At 59.9% G+C, this 18,399-nt stretch overlaps 1 protein-coding gene and 1 long non-coding RNA gene across 5 annotated transcripts in view; both read right to left on the bottom strand.

Moving 5' to 3' along the window:
- Positions 1-11,181, bottom strand: part of NLGN3 (neuroligin 3) — a 124,170-nt gene extending 112,989 nt beyond the window's left edge. For 3 of the 4 annotated variants that reach the window (XM_075915671.1, XM_075915672.1, XM_075915673.1), the window contains exon 1: positions 11,030-11,180. The gene's annotated coding sequence lies outside the window, so the exon portion shown is untranslated. Of the gene's footprint in view, positions 1-11,029 lie in introns of all 4 variants that reach the window. The other variant, XM_075915670.1, reaches the window with a different exon arrangement.
- A 3,771-nt stretch (positions 11,182-14,952) lies between these two features.
- On the bottom strand, positions 14,953-17,344 carry LOC142823906 (uncharacterized). The gene is made up of 2 exons (XR_012898973.1): positions 16,285-17,344; positions 14,953-15,814 (listed from the first exon to the last, which is right to left on the bottom strand). It is a non-coding gene; the product is annotated as an uncharacterized LOC142823906 (long non-coding RNA).
- Between the last annotated feature and the right edge of the window lie 1,055 nt (positions 17,345-18,399).

Here is an 18,399-nt window from a genome sequence, read left to right as displayed (position 1 = left end):
ATTGGCACACCTTGGCAGGGGTCAGACTATAGGACCCTTGCAGCCCTTCTAACCCTATCATTCTAGGTCAACAGCTAATTGTGCAAGGCCTCTGCACCTTGAGGCAGTGAGTTCCACAGGTCGATTGTGGGGCATGGAAAAGTATTTCCTTCTGAAGTGTGCTGCTTTTTAGCATCCCTGCCCTAGCGGTTGGTCTTGTGCAGTGAGCATAGGAGAAAGGATGCACCTGATCTCCCTTCTCTAGACAGTTTCTCTTTGTGGATCCCTCTACCTCACCCTCTTCTTTGTCTGCTTGTTACACACACCCAACAGTTTCTCTCTCTCCACACAGTCTCTCCCAGCTCCTACCCAGAACACCTCCAAGCCCTACCCCCACCTGTCCAGGGACAGTCCCCTGCCACTTTCTTGCAGCCCAACAGTTCTGTGGATTTCCTGACAGCGAGGAGGGCAGACCCTGTTCTTGTGCTGAAATGTCCCACACAGGGCAGCCCCTGAGAAGGCACACGGCTCATCTGGCCCTTCTGCCAGCACTGTGAAGACGCTGCCAATGCCTGAAGACACCATGGAGAAGCAGTGCTCAGAGACAGACACCAGGGGACACCCAGGCCACCATGGCACTAAAGCAGCTCAGTCATCTGTTGCCAAAACACACTCAGATCAGCAGCAGGTTTGGAGACTGCTGAATACAGGCCTACCAGGAAGAGATGTGATTCACAGCCTCCTTACAACCAGGGCCCAGGTGAGAAAGCCAAGTGGCCCTGCAACCCTGCCAAGCCGGGAAGAATGCAGTCCCAAGAGGAGAGAGCTGCCTGAACTCTGGGTGCGAGCATTCATGAGATCAGGGGAGGCCAAGACCAGAGCCTGCAAAGGGGCTGACCCACTCCCCACAGTCCCCAGCAACTCTCTATTGGTCGCTTGGTCCCTGCTCAGAGCCATGAGTGGGGTCCTCCCCTCCCTGCAGTCAGACGGTGCAGCTCCAGACACCCCTCTGCCCTCACATCTGTGCAGAGGAGACCAGCAGCCCCCATCGATGGCTCCGCGTGGGGAGGCCTCCCGCAGGAGAGCGAATCCGATTTGAGGGACTGGAGCAGCCGGAGATCCCAGGTAGCAATGCTTGCACAGCCCCGGCACTTCACACTGCAGGCTAGGGACTGACTGAATGCAAAGCAGAGACAGGGAGCATGCAGGGAGCAGGATGCATCCCTTTCCACAGCACTTTCTGCTGGCATGTGTGTCACTTCCGGGAACTCTCAGTATCGCCCCAATCTCTGCACCACAGTGAACTGGCAAGTCAGAGCAAGAGGAGCAGAGGCTAAGGGCTGTGGCAGCACTCTCCCTCTCCCCCGGACGTGCCGCTTGGCACAGAATGGCTGGAATTCTTTGTCTGGATGGCCGCATTTCTGAGACAAGAGCATGAAATGCACAGAAGGAAGATGATGCACAGAATTATCCCCCATCATGCTCCGCTCGGAGCCAAAACACAGAGGCAGCCATATCCCCAGAGGCCAGCATCCCTGGCCCACATAGAACCCCAAGCAGAACGTACCCATTGCCCAAGGGTTGTGCAGAGTCTGGCTGCTAACGCAGTAGGGCGGAAGCTGCCTGCCCCCAGCACACAGACCATGGCCACTGCTCTCACAGCCAGCCTGCACTCGGGAAGCATGCTTCCACGGCTCTGCCTCTTCAGATCTTCTCCAACTGCAGAACCCCCATTGCTAACAGCCTGGGTGCCAGAGCCTGCCATGGCATACCACAACCTTTGGGCAATCTCCCAGGCAAGGTTCTGCCCCGTGTCTTGCAGGTCAGGGCTGACAGATCTGCCTGTGAAGTCAAGGCTCCCCTGTGGGGAACCTGGCTGCGAGGTGCTCAGAGGCGGCGCTCTCGCCCGGGATTGCAGACTTTCCTGCACTGTCACTTGGGACAGAAAACATTCAGAGGCAATTTACAGCAGCAGGCTCGGATACTACCTGGAACAAGGCCTCTTTGCGCAGAACTCCGAGTAAAAGCAGCGAACTGCCTAGCAGCCCTGCACCCACCAGTCTGTCCATATGCCTTGGGTCACACACCACAGGTCATGCCCCCACTCCAGTGGGTCCAGTGACAGACAAGCCTGGGCCATAGCCCCTGTAAGTAATGAACAGCGGAGACCTGAATGGAGGCAGGGCCTGCTGGACACGTTCTGTGCCACCTCTCTAGGACCCGGGCTACCCCATCCAGAGCAAACCCACACATGCCTCTGGGTGCCACGAATCCCCCCGAGCACCAGACAGTGCTCACAAGAACCATTCCTCCCCAGCCACTGCCCCAGACAGCCGGGTACCCAGTCTCAGCTGTGGGGAGAAGTACAGGCACTTTATTTATGCATTCATGTTACATACACACCCCAGCATCCTTCTGAGGCAGCGGGAGGAGGACGCCTCGCAGATGGCAATGGAGCTGAACAGACAATCTGCTCCCAGTTACCAATTCTGGCACTCGCCAAGTGCAGAACCAGTCAGACCAGTTAGTGCAGTGTCATTTTGCCCTCTCTTCTGCACGTGCTCCACACACACAGCTCCGCAGGTCCCCCTCCGGCCCGTTCCACTGCTCCCCAGTCCTGGCCTGCAGTCACACAGGCAGGTCCGCCCCGGAGCCCTCCTTGGCAGAGCATTTGAGTGGACACAGCTTGTGCCCGATACCACTGCCTCGGGATGTCAATCCCACTTGCACCTGACCGAAGGCAGGTCTGAGCCCAGGGTTCAGAACAATGGAAGGCCTCCCAGGCGCAGACTTGTTCTAAATGCCATCAGCGAGGCTCTTAAGCACAGGCAAGAGCCTCATCTACCACAGCATCAGTCTCCTGCATTCCCACCCCCCATGCTGCATAGCTGCCAAGTCAGCTTCCCAGCAAAGTGCGTGTCCACCTGAATGGGACACAGAACAACCCCCCTGATGTGCTTATCTGGCTTCCACTGCGGCAGTATCTGGGTCGAATGCATTTACCCTCATATGCCCCTGAGCAGCAGGCTCAGGCTCTTCTCCCGACTCTACGCATGGGGGGAGGTCCAAGAAGCTAAGGGACTTGCCCAAGGTCACACAAAGTGTCTGTGGTGGACCAAGGATTAGAACAAAGATTTTCTGAACCAGACAGTGAGCTCCCAACGGCCTGGCTCTCTTTCCCTCTCTGCCTACAGATGGACACGCATGCAACCAATGTGCATGTGCGCTGGGCATGGCTACCTGACACACTGGAACTGCAAACTCTGGTTGCTAGTTATGGTCATTTGAACTCAATTTCCCAGCAAGACCACATGAAGTATTTCAAAGGAAGGTCCAACTGCACAGAGATACAAGTAGCCCAGGCACCTCAATGGTGCTACTCAAACCCCATGCTGGATGTCCAGAACTGCAAACATACAGGCACCCAGTTCATCTCAGGGCCCTGACTGCATATGCACATGGCCAACTGTACAACCATGCTAACAGCAAATGCAAATTATGCAAATGCATGCACAATGCTAAAAATGCAACCGCTAAATGTCAGCACTTAGCTATTCCCTGCAGATCCTTTTAGAAATATCTGCTAGTGAGTGGCTACTACACTGTTGTAGTATTCGTTAGCTAATAAGGGAGCTGAAGAAAGGTGGGATGTCTGCATAGGACATGGTAAGCTAAACTGGGGAACTAAGAGTTCAAATCTCTCTCCTCCAAAACTATTACATCTGCTCCTGCGTAGAATGGGGATGTATACATCCCCCAATGCCAAAAGCACCCCATCCAGGAGAAAAAATCCCAAGGGCATCTCCCATCCCTTCCCAAGGGCCCACCTGCCCCTTAGACAGGGGGCAAAAGCCTCTAGCGTCCCACCAGCTGCCTCCTACACCCCAGCTGCTGGGACAACAGAAATGACAGCAGCCACAGTACAGAAAGAACCATGCCGACACCTGGGAACTGAGCACAAGCTCCATTAAAGAGCACAGATACTTCAATGCTGCACATGGCCCTTGCTCTCTGGCAGCTTTTCATGACAGAACTAAGGGCCTGGAAATAGCTCCCAAGCCCTGAAGGCCTTTCAACTTCTAGAGAAGAGAGAAGCAAGAACGTAGCTCAGGGAAAGCTGTCCAAAACAGATCTCCTGCTGGTTGCTGGTCCCAACAAGGGACACACCAGGGGCTAGGATAGGCCAGGCCAGTGAGAGGAGGGCTGGGCTACAGAACAGGCAGTTCTGGAACCTGCGGGACTCTACAAGCCAGAAAGAGACTGAGAGGCTAGGCTTTGATCATCAGGTTCTCTGCCCCTCTTCTGCTTCTAGCAGAGAAAGTCTCCCTCATTTTCCCAGTAGGGATGTTAGCAACTAGTCGACTACCCGATAAGCAAATGCTTATTGGGTCGTCAAGTAGTGACTTGACTAGTCGCTCCCCCCAAGGCAGCAAGGGCTGGGGGGACCAGAAGCCAGTGCTGGGGGGGAGCTGGCTTAAAAGCTGGTTCCCCCCAGCACTGTCTCTATGGGGAGGAGCAGGGGAGGCAAAGGTGCAGCAGGGGGGGACTGGGTAGGAGCCGGGAATCAGCTGTCCCAGGTGCGTCCGGTCCCAGATGCTATATTTCTGCTTTTTAAATGTATTAAGAGCCACAGGTTCTTAATACATTTAAAAGGCAGAGCCGCAGTGGGGTTATCTCCCCCTTGCAGAGCTGCAGCGGGGTGAGCTCCCAGTTCCCCCCTTATGGACTTATCGAGTAGTTGTTGGAAATTCCATCGACTACTCAATTAGATTAGCTGATTACCGGGCATCCCCGCTATGTCGGTTCTGCACTGATGTCACTGACGCTTGCAGGAACTGTTGTGTTACAAGTCCTCCTATTCCACACTCCTTTTTTTTTTTTGCTCGATGTAAAAGACCAACTCTCACAAATGGAAGTTTTGGGGAAAATATCTTGGATGTATAACGGGGATGCCCTGGACATGCAATTTAATGTCCCTACTTCCCAGTAACATTCTACATCTCCTCCTCCTAACGGGTCTGGACTGAGCACAGCCACTGAATGGCTCTTCTCCCTCCCACTGCTGAGGGCTCTGTCCACAAGCTGGTTGACCTCTGTGCAGCCTTCAGTACTAGGGGCTGCATATCTCTAGGGCTTCAGAGCCCCTGAGTCAGACGCACAGGCTGAGGTGACCAATAATGAAGTAATCTGCCAGTACTGCCAAGTCACACTTCTAGTCAGTATCAGCCGGGGCCAGGGAAACTCACCACCCAAACATTTTACACTCTGGCCCACAGAACCAAACATGTTGAGCTGGAAATCCCCGAGAGCTCCTCAGGCCCAATGCCTATGCGTTTTTATACTGTCCAACCTGCGCTGAAGCAGGAGGCTGCCTCTCACAGCCTGGCTCATCTTGCCATCAGAAGAGGCTGCCAGTGCTGCCCCTTATACCACACTCAAACCTGTTGCTCCAGGTTTGTTTGCACCCTGCAACTCTCTGGAACCAGCCCGAGTTGCATATTTGAACAGGTACATCACTTCCAGCCCCAGTCACAGGGCTCTTCTCAGCAGTCGGCACACCTTTATTTTGGCCAACTTGTTCTCATGATGAGGGACAAACATGAATACACCGCTAAGCTACAAGCAGTCCTGTGGCACCTTAGAGACTAACAACTATACAAGATCATGAGCTTTCACGGGTAAAACCCACTTCCTCAGAATAACCCTTAAACTCAGGCCTTCTCAGAGGCAGACATTTCATGTGGCAAGCTACTTGCTTTCTGCCTCTTCTCCCGGGTTACTTCCCAGCAAAATCCCATTCTGTTACTGCTTACCAATGTTTCCAGGCTCTCAGGCCCCTCTGGATCATACCTCTGGCCTCCCAAGGGTTCCACCCACCTCCCAACTGATTATCACCTGAGAACATTACCTGCGTGCTGTTTACCTCCTCTGCTAGAGTAGAAGTGAAGATGTTTGACCCCAAAAGACACATCCCACTAGCTAATGAAACTTACCCTCTTCCTCAGCTCTTCCACATCTGACCAGTCATTCACCTTCATTCACCTTCCCCGCCTCATCTCCCCAAGGCCCACCAGTTGTGTCTGCCTTCTCTTGCAGGCTGAAGAGGCACTATCCACTACCGGTTCACTTCAGGGTCCTGGTCAGAGACACCTTCCTTGTTTTTAACTCTCCAGGCCTTGTTCTAGGGCTTAATGGACTCTGTCTCATCTCCCCCTAGTCCCTCCTCATCTGGCAACAGTCTCTTTCCCGCATTCCAGACAGACATTCCCATCACACTGTTGTGTGAGCATGCGACTCAGTCTATACCTCACACCACAGTGGCCATGCAACCAGGGTATAATTAATAAGTACATAACACCTGGCACGCCAGCAGTAAAAGGCTCATTACAGAGCTCTGATCAGACACGCTCTCTGCCTTGAAGAACTACCAATCTGACACAACCAAAGACCTGTTCAAGGAGGAAGAGGCTGTCCAGTGGGGAACAGAGGTGTTCCAGATGTAGGGGTGCATGGCAGCAGACACAGAGCTGGATGCAAGAAAGGGGGCTACTGAGTGAGAGGACTTGGAAGTAGTAAAGAAAGAGCAAGGACTAGAGCTGTAAGAGGTGAGGTAAGACCCAGAGAAACACAGCTGCACAGCAACAGGCACAGCAGAAATAAGGATGTTAAGAACATGAGAACGGCCGTGCTGGGTCAGTCCAAAGGTCCATCTAGCCCACTATCCTGTCTGCCGACAGTGGCCAGCACCAGGTGCCCCAGAGGGGGTGGACCGAAGACAATGATCAAGCGATTTGTCTCCTGCCATCCCTCTCCAGCCTCTGACAGACAGAGGCCAGGGACACCATTTTATCCCCTGGCTAATAGCCTTTTATGGACCTACCCTCCAGGAAATTATCAAGCGTCTCTCTAAACTCTGTTCTAGTCCTAGATGTGGGTACTTCACTACTCGTGTAGTCGATAAGGGAAGGCTTGCTCAGAGCTGGCTCGCGCCGGGCCCAGGGGCTACCCCTGCTCCAGCAATGCAGTTTAAATGTAGTAAGAGCTGGGCATGCGGGTTAAGTGCCTTAACTGGGACTCTCTGGTCCGGCAACACCCATGGATGTTCCTGGACCACAGAGCTCAGGTATAGAGAGGTCTGTCGGCGGGGGAAGGTGGAGACTCAGCCAGGTGCCAGGGTACAGGACGCGGAGGGGCAGGCGGAGCAATAGGGAGTTCTGGCCCCTGTGGCCAGGCGATTATGGGGGCCCAGCAACAGCAGCCACAAAACACTGGCCCCGCAGCAGCGGCGCTACGGCCCCAGCAGCAGCAAGGGAGCTCTATCCCCGGCTGCGGAGCTCTGACCCCAGCAGCAGCCACGGGTGGGCAGCAGTGGGGGTAGGTGGGGCCCTAGCCAGGGGCAGCATGACAGTACGGGCCATTTGGGAGGGACCTCCCCTGGTCTGGCAAATCCCCTCATCCAGGACTAGTCAGGTCCCGGGTGCCAGATGAAGGAGGTCCAACCTGTACATTTAAACTGCAGAGGTGCATGGGGTTAGGTCCTGGACCCGGACTTGCTCAGTCTCAGCTCGTGCCAGGTCCAGCAGCCCCTATCCGTGGGGGGAGGGGCCAATGGGGAGCTTGGACCCACCACAGACAGGGGCTGCTGCTGGCTTTGTGGCAGCCTCTCCGCCCCATGCTGCTGCCAGCACTGGCTCCTGCTTCCCTCCCTTGCTGCCTCTGTGAAAACAAGTAGTTGAGTAGTCGACTGCTCGCTTACATCCCTAATCAGCAGTACAACTGGAGCACAGAATCATAGAATCATAGGACTGGAAGGGACCTCGAGAGGTCATCGAGTCCAGCCCCCCGCCCTCAAGGCAGGACCAAGCTCCGTCTACACCATCCCTGACAGATGTCTATCTAACCTGTTCTTAACTATCTCCAGAGAGGGAGATTCCACCACCTCCCTTGGCAATTTATTCCAATATTTGACCACCCTGACAGTTAGGAATTTTTTCCTAATGTCCAATCTAAACCTCCCCTGCTGCACTTTAAGCCCATTACTCCTTGTCCTGTCCTCAGAAACCAAGAGGAACAAATTTTCTCCTTCCTCCTTGTGACACCCTCTTAGATATTTGAAAACCGCTATCATGTCCCCCCTTAATCTTCTTTTTTCCAAACTAAACAAGCCCAGTTCTTGAAGCCTGGCTTCATAGGTCATGTTCTCTAAACCTTTAATCAGTCTTGTCGCTCTTCTCTGTACCCTTTCCAATTTCTCCACATCTTTCTTGAAATGTGGCGCCCAGAACTGGACACAGTACTCCAGCTGAGGCCTAACTAGTGCAGAGTAGAGCGGCAGAATGACTTCACGAGTTTTGCTTACAACACACCTGTTGATACAATCTAGAATCATATTTGCTTTTTTTGCAACAGCATCACACTGCTGACTCATATTCAACTTGTGGTCCACTATGACCCCTAGATCCCTTTCCACCATGCTCCTTCCTAGACAGTCGCTTCCCATCTTGTATGTATGGAACTGATTGTTCCTTCCTAAGTGGAGCACTCTGCATTTCTCTTTATTAAACCTCATCCTGTTTACCTCTGACCATTTCTCTAACTTGCAGGCATGTGGGTCACACTGGTCTGAAGACATGGGAGGGGCAGATCATCGGGGCTTACACTAAGGCTGTGTCTACACTGCAGGCTGTTTTGCGCAAAAGGTCTTGCACAAGAGTGCATCCACACTGCCGTGTGCTTTTGCGCAAGAGCGTCCATGGCAGTGTGGATGCTCTCTTGCGCAAGAAAGCTCTGATGGCCATTTTAGCCATCCACACTGCCTTCTTGCACAAGAGGGCTTATTTCTCGTGGGGAGAGGAATAACTCTTGTGCAAGAAGCCCTCTGTTCCAATGCCTTACTGTAAATTTACCTGCGCAAGAACACGAGTGCAGTGTAAACACTCTACAAGTTTTGGCACGAGACCAACGGTTCTTGCACAAAAAGCCTATAGCGTAGACGTAGCCTAAAAGTTTAGCAATGTAAACAGAGAGCAAAGGTGGAAAAGGAAGAAGCAACAGGGTGATGTGGATTTCGGCTGCTGAACACCCCAGGCCATAAGAGGACAGGATGAGAAAGCATCAACACAGAGGTAGAGCTGAAGCTATGGGAGCAGCCAGGCAGGTCAAGTGACAAAATGACAGGAGAAAATCAGAGAGGAGAGAAAATCCTTATGCTCTCAAAGCGGGTTGTGCCCAGGAAAGCTCATGATACCATCTACATGTTTTAACAAAACACAGGACTGTGTAGCACTTTAAAGACTAACAAGATGGTTTAGCAGGTGATGAGCTTTCGTGGGCCAGACCCACTTCCTCAGATCAAATAGTGGAAGAAAATAGTCACAGCCATATATACCAAAGGATACAATTAAAAAAATGAACACATATGAAAAGGACAAGTCACATTTCAGAACAGAAGGGGGATGTGTGTGGGGGGGAGGAAGGTAAATGTCTGTGAGCTAATGATATTAGAGGTGATAACTGGGGAAGCTATCTTTGTAATGGGTAAGATAATTAATGTCTTTGTTTAAACTTAGGTGTAAAGTGTCGAATTTAAGCATGAATGACAATTCAGAGGATTCTCTTTAAAGTGTGGTCTGAAAAGATCTTTGAAGCAGGATGCAGGTAATCAAGTCGTTGAGACAATGTCCTTTCTGGTTGAAATGGCAAGAAACGGTTTTTTCTTTGTGATCCTGTCTAATGTCTGTTTTGTGGGCACTGATCCTTCGGCGAAGTGTTTGAGACGTTTGTCCAATGTACATAGCAGACGGACACTTTTGGCACATGATAGCATGTGTACATCCGTCTGCTATTTTCTTCCACTGTTTGATCTGAGGAAGTGGGTCTGGCCCACAGAAGCTCATCACCTGCTAAACCATCTTGTTAGTCTTTAAAGTGCTACACAGTCCTGTGTTTTGTTTCAGCTACACCAGACTAACACGGCTACATTTCTATCACTAATCTACATGTTTTGTTAGTCTTTAAGGTGCTGCAAGACTATTAGTTGTTTTTTAAGTTTTTCCAGTTACAGACTAACTCGGCTCCCCTTCTGAAGTTTATGCTCTCAAATGAATTCACACAGGAAAATAAAACAAGACACAGACACACCAAACACAAACACTTTTCACAAAGCGATCACTATTAGCTGACCTATAAGTGTTCCTCCTCAAAGGACAGCTGCACTTATAAAAGGCCAGTCTGGGAGCATAAACTCATTGACCCTAAACATCCTGGGCTTAAATACTGACTGTCTCGTGCAACAATGTGTAACCCACTAACCCCCCCTCCTGGAGAGGTGTCAACGAGCCACTTCACCCTGAGCAGCCCTACAGAGCCGGCTCCTTCTCCGGGCTGCTTGTGCCCGCGGCACTGAGCCCAGGGCCAGGCTCTGGCCCCAGCACTTGTTCCTCGCATGAGAAGACGCTGGTCCCGGAGCCCCCAGCCTGGCGCCACCCGCGGCCCTGCCCAGGCTCGGCGTCAGGGCGGCCGGCAGGCGGGAGCGCAGGGCGAGCCCCGAGCGCGATCGGGGTCCCGGCCGCCGTCACACGAGCCCCCGCCCCCCCCGGCCCCGCCCCCGCCCCCGCGCGTTGGCGGCCGCGAAGCTCGGCCAGGCGAGCCCCGCCGGAGAAGGCGGGGGGGGCCGAGGGGGGGTGACTGGCGCGGGGCCGTGGGGGGCGGGGGGGGGCGGGGGAAGGGGGGGGGTGACTGGCGCGGGGCCGGGGGGGCCGGGCGGGGGGGGGTGACTGGCGCGGGCCCGGGGGGGGGCGGGCGGGGGGGGGGGGTGACTGGCGCGGACCCGGGGGGGGGCGGGGGGGGCCGGGCCGCGCGGAGCCGCCAGCTGAGCGCAGCACAATCCCCCATTCACACCGTCACCATGGCAACGCCGGCTGCGCGGAGCGCCGCTCCCCCCCCGCCCAGCCCCCCCGGCGCCCCCCAACCCTCGCCGCCCTCCCCCGCCCACCCCCAGCCAGCCCCCCCCGCCCCGGCGGCCCCCCCGCGGCGCCCCGCGCGGACTCACCCGGGGGGGGCGGCCGCGTGGCTCCGCCATGTCGGGTCCGGAGGCTGCTCGGCTCAGCCCAGCCCGACCCTCCCCGGGAGCGCGCGGCGCGTGCACGGCGGGCGGGGGCGGGGGCGCGCGGCAACCCCCTCGCCTCCGCGTGCGCCCGGCCCCGCCGCAGCCCCCCCGCAATGCACCTGCCCCCCCGGCCCAGAGCCCCGCCCCCCGTGTGAATCCCTGCCCCCCCCCGCCCTGCCCCCCGTGTGAATTCCTGCCCCCCCGCCCTGCCCCCCAGCCCCCCGTGTGAATCCCTGCCCCCCCAGCCCCCCGTGTGAATCCCTGCCCCCCAGCCCCCCGTGTGAATCCCTGCCCCCCCCGCCCTGCCCCCCCGCCCCCCGTGTGAATCCCTGCCCCCCCCCGCCCTGCCCCCCAGCCCCCCGTGTGAATCCCTGCCCCCCCCGCCCTGCCCCCTCGCCCCCCGTGTGAATCCCTGCCCCCCCCGCCCTGCCCCCCAGCCCCCCGTGTGAATCCCTGCCCCCCCCAGCCCCCCGTGTGAATCCCTGCCCCCCCCGCCCTGCCCCCCCAGCCCCGCGTGTGAATCCCTGCCCCCCCCGCCCTGCCCCCCCAGCCCCGCGTGTGAATCCCTGCCCCCCCCGCCCTGCCCCCCCAGCTCCCCGTGTGAATCCCTGCCCCCCCAGCCCCCCGTGTGAATCCCTGCCCCCCCGCCCTGCCCCCCCAGCTCCCCGTGTGAATCCCTGCCCCCCCCAGCCCCCCGTGTGAATCCCTGCCCCCCCCGCCCTGCCCCCCCAGCCCCGCGTGTGAATCCCTGCCCCCCCCAGCCCCCCGTGTGAATCCCTGCCCCCCCCGCCCTGCCCCCCGTGTGAATCCCTGCCCCCCCCGCCCTGCCCCCCCAGCTCCCCGTGTGAATCCCTGCCCCCCCGCCCTGCCCCCCCAGCCCCGCGTGTGAATCCCTGCCCCCCAGCCCCCCGTGTGAATCCCTGCCCCCCCCGCCCTGCCCCCCCAGCCCCGCGTGTGAATCCCTGCCCCCCCCAGCCCCCCGTGTGAATCCCTGCCCCCCCCGCCCTGCCCCCCAGCCCCCCATGTGAATCCCTGCCCCCCCCGCCCCGCGTGTGAATCCCTGCCCCCCCAGCCCTGCCTGCCCGTCCCCAGCCCTCTGTGTGAATCCCTGCCCCACACAGCCCTGCCCGCCCCCAGCCCCCTGTGTGAATCCCTGCCCCACACAGCCCTGCCTGCCCCCAGCCCCCTGTGTGAATCCCTGCCCGCCCCCAGCCCCTGTATGAATCCCTGCCCCACACAGCCCTGCCTGCCCCCAGCTCCCTGTGTGAATCCCTGCCCCACACAGCCCTGCCCTCCAGCCCCCTGTGTGAATCCCTGCCCCCCAGCCCTGCCTGCCCGCCCCCAGCCCCCTGTGTGAATCCCTGCCCCACACAGCCCTGCCTGCCCCCAGCTCCTGTGTGAATCCCTGCCCCCCAGCCCCCGCAACCCCCATGTGAATCCCTGCCCCCCAGCCCCCGCAACCCCCATGTGAATCCCTGCCCCCCCAGCCCCCTGCAACCCCTCTGTGTGAAACCCTGCCCCCCCAGCGCCCCGCAACCCTTCTGTGTGAATCCCACCGCTCCCTACGCATCCCATGCACCAGCCACCCCCCACAGCCTTGGCCCCCACACGGCTCCCTACGCATCCCATGCACCAGCCACCCCCCACAGCCTTGGCCCCCACACGGCTCCCTACGCATCCCCTGCACCAGCCAGCCCACACCGCTCCCTACGCATCCCCTGCACCAGCCACCCCCACGCCGCTCCCTACGCCTCCCCTGCACCAGCCACCCGCCACACTGCTCCCTATGCATCCCCTGCACCAGCCACCCCCACGCCGCTCCCTACGCCTCCCCTGCACCAGCCACCCGCCACACTGCTCCCTATGCATCCCCTGCACCAGCGAGCCCCCACGCCGCTCCCTACGCCTCCCCTGCACCAGCCACCCGCCACACTGCTCCCTATGCATCCCCTGCACCAGCCACCCCCACGCCGCTCCCTACGCCTCCCCTGCACCAGCCACCCCCACGCCGCTCCCTACGCCTCCCCTGCACCAGCCACCCCCACGCCGCTCCCTACGCCTCCCCTGCACCAGCCACCCCCACGCCGCTCCCTACGCATCCCCTGCACCAGCGAGCCCCCACGCCGCTCCCTACGCATCCCCTGCACCAGCCACCCCCACGCCGCTCCCTACGCCTCCCCTGCACCAGCCACCCCCACGCCGCTCCCTACGCCTCCCCTGCACCAGCCACCCCCACGCCGCTCCCTACGCATCCCCTGCACCAGCCACCCCCACGCCGCTCCCTACGCCTCCCCTGCACCAGCCACCCCCACGCCGCTCCCTACGCCTCCCCTGCACCAGCCACCCCCACGCCGCTCCCTGCGCATCCCCTGCACCAGCGAACCCCCACACTGGCCCCTTTCCTCTGCTCAGCAGGAGCCAAGCTGGCCGAGTCTGTCTGCTCAGCATCACGCGGGTGCCTCGCCCGCTGGACTGAGGGTGGATCCAGGCCCTGCCGGTGCAGAATCCCATGAGCTCTGTCCTGTGTTGGCATGACCCTGCCAGCGCCAGCAGCGCCGGCTCCGCACGAGAGACTTGTGCTCCAGGGAAATGCCTCCGTGGAACCCGTCCTGGCTCCTGGGACTCTGCACTGCCCACTGGATTGGGCCTGATGGCAGCAGCCCAAACTGTCCATGGGCCCAGCTGGCTGGACGCTCCCCCGGCCGGGCGGGATTCGAAGGGGCCTTCAGCTCAGAGTTTGCTTTGCTTGGAAGGCACCTGGCGCTTTGGCCTCCAGCTCACGGGCCCCAGGCCAGCTCTGTCCAAGTGGCAAGTGGGAGCTCTGGGGCGCACGGACACTTAGGCACGGGGCTGCCACTGGGTGGGGTGCAGCGGTCTACTCCAGCCTGCCCAAGCCAGAGCGCTGCCCTAGAGCCGCCTGCTGGGCCGATGCACCTGCTCTCTGGCCCTCAGCCCCTTCCTGTCTGTGGAGGCTCCAGTCCAGAGGGGCGGGAGCGGGGATTCACCTGCAGCTGCAGGGACAGCGGTCACGGCCCAGGGAAGCAGCCGTCTCTGCAGGTCCTGAGGCCACGCCCGATGGGCAGGGGCAGGGGCAAGGCTCAGAGCCTGCTCACACAGCAAGTGCCTTTGCACAGCTGCTCTCTGACCTAGGGCCAGGCACAATCCCCGAGTGCTGGCAGGACAGCGGCCCTGCACAGCCGCACTAAGCAAAGCCTCCAGGGCCACATGGGCTGCACCCCCGGCCCGGTGGAGGTGGCCCAGCCAGCGTCTCTGTGCCGGACCCACCCCACCTGGAAACCCTCGCCGTGGAGACTGCCGCATCCCAGCCAGGGGGGCGGGGCTCCCCGAGTCCCCTGCAGCCTCAGCACCAGCCCGTGATGCGGCCCTCTCCCCGTTGGGCGCACGAGGGGTTCTCGGCGTGACGGGCCGGAGGGGCCCAGAGAGCCTGCCCTCAAGCCGTCTGCGGGGACGCAGCTCTTTGCGCTTGGCCTATTGGCCATCAGCAGGGTCTGCACCAGCCCCCTGGCGACGTGCTGCAGCTGGGCTGTCTAGTCACGACCGGGCGAGCAGCCCACACCCCCCGGAGCCACGGCCAGAGCCAGGCCCTGCTGGTCAGTGCCCTGCTGCCGGCGGGCGGAGGGGTCGTCCCTTAGCACCACCGGCCTGCTCCCCCCCAGGCCAGTGCCTCTGGCCACCCTGCCCTGGCGGCGGAGCGCGCGGCCCAGGGACACGAGCACCGTGAGTTCGGGCCCTGGACTGTTTGCATGCTGGGGCCTTTGCTTCCCGCGCTGCCCCGCCCCCAGGAGCGAGCCCGCCGGGGCCGCGTGGCCGGGCAGAGGCAGGAAAATGCTCCACTTGTAAAGCCCTGAGGAAGAGCCCGTGGGGCCGGAGACGTGCCTAGGCAGCTGCTGCTGGAGCAAGCCAGGAGGCATGTGGGCACCAGGCCCCTTCTCAGAGGGCGGGGCCCCTCCAAGGGCTCAGACTCTGCTCTCCCCCCCCACCCCACTGCAGCCCCTCCCCGGCCTATGGAGACTTCCTGTCCCTGTCCCCGCGGTGCGCTCAGGACAGAGCTGGGCCGAGGAGGGAGCCGTCCAGCCAGGCCCATGCTGGCCCAGCGGCGGAGTCTCCTCAGTCTGGCTCTGTCCCCTTCACACAGGAGCCCTCAGCTGCCCTGGGATCATCTGCAGCCTGGAGTCTGTGTCCTCCCCGTAGGGGCAGCTCGTGGCACCCGTTCCCCCTTCAGCCCCAAGGACACGTCTGGGCTCCACAGGCTGGGGAGGGGCCAGATTTGCAGGGGGGTTATGGCCCCTGCTGGGCATTGGCTCTGCCTCCAGGCCCCTGCCAGTGCTCCAGGGTCCTGCTCATGTCAGTGATGGGGGGGGTCTCCGCTCCGTGTCCCCATGGGAGAGACCTCACGTCCCCTGCCTCTCCTCAGACGCGGCTCCAAGGCCTTCGTGGGAACCAGGCCCAGCCCTGCTCTTACAGGGGAGACGGGGTTACCCAATAACGGGCCCCTCTGCCACGCCCTCCAGGGAGCCCTGGGGCTATTCCTCAGCCACCACTGTCAGCATCACGAAGAGCCCATACGGTTCCAGTTTCGACCAGCCAGCCTGTCCTCCCCAACTTCAGGCACAGATGCTCCCGGCAACGTTCCTGGCCCGCTCACTCCAGCCATTTCTCCTCCTCTGAGCAGGCTCACTCGCTGCCACGGCTCTCGGCAAACTGGCCCTAAGAAGCACCGTGGTGTCGAGCTATGCCAGTCCCCCTGCCCACCTCCCACCCTGTTCCTTAAGGGAGGCGGCGGCAGCCCCTGATGAGGGAGGGTGCCCAGGGGTGTGGATGCTGCCTAGTCGGCTGCTGGGTGAAAAACAACCCTCCATCTAGGGTAGTACAGCCCAATAGCTAGAGTTAATAGGATAGCCTTTAGGGCAGGGCAGCATGGCCAGTGTCAATAAGGAGTAGCAGCACAGCCTAATGGCTAGAGTCAATGAGGGGTAGCCCTTGGTTCAGGGCAGCACACACTAATGGTTAGAGTCAGTAGGAGTTTGGGGGCAACAGCCCTGGTAGGGGGACCCGGGCCCACCCTATCCCACCGGGTCCTGACCCAGGGCCCTGTGAGTGGCAGAGCGTTCTACCACTCGCTCGGCCGGGTATCTGGCCCCGGGGTGGGAGATCTCACTCTCTGGGTCACTTCCTACCAGTGTTGGGGGGGTGATGTCCTATGTGGTTTCTGGGTGCTCAGGTTCCCCTGCAGCTGCCTGTCCGTGGGGCTCCTCCCACGCTGGTAGCTCACAGCAGTCTCCGGGGTTCCTGGCTCTTGTCTGGGTCTCCATCTGGCAGGACTCAGGTGCTCCAGCTGAAGGTCCTTCTCCTCCAGTGGCCAGCTGAGAATGAGCTGAGCAGCTCTCTTTTATACTGCTCCAGCAGTTGGAGCATGCCCAGTTTGAGTGGAGGGGCGGGACTTCCTCCGCCCACAGGGTTTAACCCCACCTGGTTCTGGGCGGGGTATGCACAGCCCATCACACACCCGGGTGGCATTCTCGTCTTCGCCCAACCTAGAAGAGAAATCCACACTGGCCTGGGCCTTGCCTGGCCGATGAACATGTGGAAATCATAAGGTTGTAGGGAGCAATACCACGGCGTGACTGGGGGTTGGTCTTTGAGTTGTTGAGCCACCGGAGGGGTGCGTGATCTGTCACAGCTTGAAGGTTGTTCCCAGCAGGTAATACGGCAAGACCTGTTTTACCGCTAAGGCCTCTCTCGGCCGTGGAATAAGCCGTTTCCCTAGGGAATAGCTGCTGGCTCAGGAACAAACCTGGTAGTTCTTCCCCATGCACCTCTTGGGCTAACGCGGCTCCGAGCCCCACGCCCGCAGCGTCTCTGGAGTGTGTGCTCTTTGGAAAGCGCAGTGGGTGCTAGGACTGGCTCTCGCACTAGTCACCCCTCTCGCTGGCCTGCCCGTCTCGCCCGACGGGCTGGGAGCACTCACTAGCGCTGCAATCGTCGCCCAGTCCGGCGCTGGAGTCGCTGCCAAAGCTCGTACTTTGCCAGTCACAGGTTGTAACGTCCCCCTCCCTGTGCCCGAGGCAAGTCACCTCTGGGGCCTGAAGAACGGCCTGGAAGTGATGCCGCTGCGTGCTGGTCATGGGAGTAGCAGTTTGTTCCTCCGCCTCTGGCAGGCGGCAGCTGCCCACGCAGTGCGAATGGCCTGGCAGGGGCCAGCGGGTGTGGGAAAGGCCCTGGGGGCTATTTCCTAGGACCCTGTTGTCAAGTCGATGGCCGATAAGCATGTGGCCCACCCAGCCGCTCTTGGGCCCGGGGCATTGGCTAGGCATCGCAACGGGACGCAGCAGTGACCTGCTGGAAATCGATGCCGAACCCGATGGCCTCGTTGGGTTTTGGCACCGGGACGATGGGACTCTTCCACTCGCGCCCGTCCCAGGCCTGCTCTTGTCGGACGCCGCCCCGCATCTCTCCCGGCAGGGGCTGGTGAGCGTCTCTCTCCTGGCTCTGGTGCGATGTGGCCAGGACCCAGGCTGGCTGGATAAGGCATCTCAGAGGGTCCCGAAGAGCTGCTGGACCTAGTTCTGTTGCATGGGGTTGGGAACTCCCCCAACTCCGCCGGCTTTGGGCCTAGAGGTTCACCCCATAGGGCCGAGTTGAGATGGGAGGGGCTCGGGCATTGGCCATGGCCTCACGCGTCTTTCAGTAGGTTCACATCTTATGTGGGCACCTCCTGCCTGCGCCCTGCTGGCCTAGCGTCCCACGGCCACCTCGCTAGGAGCATCGGCTCTGTGAGGGTAGCAGGGCAACGCCCGGCGCCTCAGGCCCTGCCTTGCTCTGCTTGTTGCGCAAGCATCAGGGTCTCCTTGGGAAGGCACCTAGCAGCCCACGTTGCTCTTGGCGACCTAACGCATATTGGGTGGGGCCAAGCACCCGCCCTCCCTCAGTAAGTCACGTCCCCTTGCCAAGGCCTGAGGGACTCCCCCTCTAGCGCAGAGCAGGGCGGGTAGGAACGGCCCCATGGCGTCTGGGGGCCTTGACTCGAGGGCGCTGTGGAACCGTCCCGCGCGTCCGGCTGCCTGGGGTGGCGTCCGACACCCAGAGGGGCTGCACATGAGCCCACAGCGCTGCGCTCAGCTTGGATGAGACGCCGGTACCCTGACCTGGTGCCTTCTCCTTGGGCGGCACCAGCCCCACGGATTCCTTCACCGGCTGCTTTGCTCCATTCGGCACCGTGCCACTCGGAGCGGCACTTTCCAGAGGCCGGGTCTGCGCAATCTCCTAGGCCCAGGGTGACTCAGTTCCCGTCT

The sequence above is a fragment of the Pelodiscus sinensis genome, unplaced genomic scaffold (genome assembly GCF_049634645.1).
Source record: "Pelodiscus sinensis isolate JC-2024 unplaced genomic scaffold, ASM4963464v1 ctg151, whole genome shotgun sequence".
Taxonomy (NCBI): Eukaryota; Metazoa; Chordata; order Testudines; family Trionychidae; genus Pelodiscus; species Pelodiscus sinensis.
This window is presented reverse-complemented; position numbering and strand designations above follow the sequence as displayed.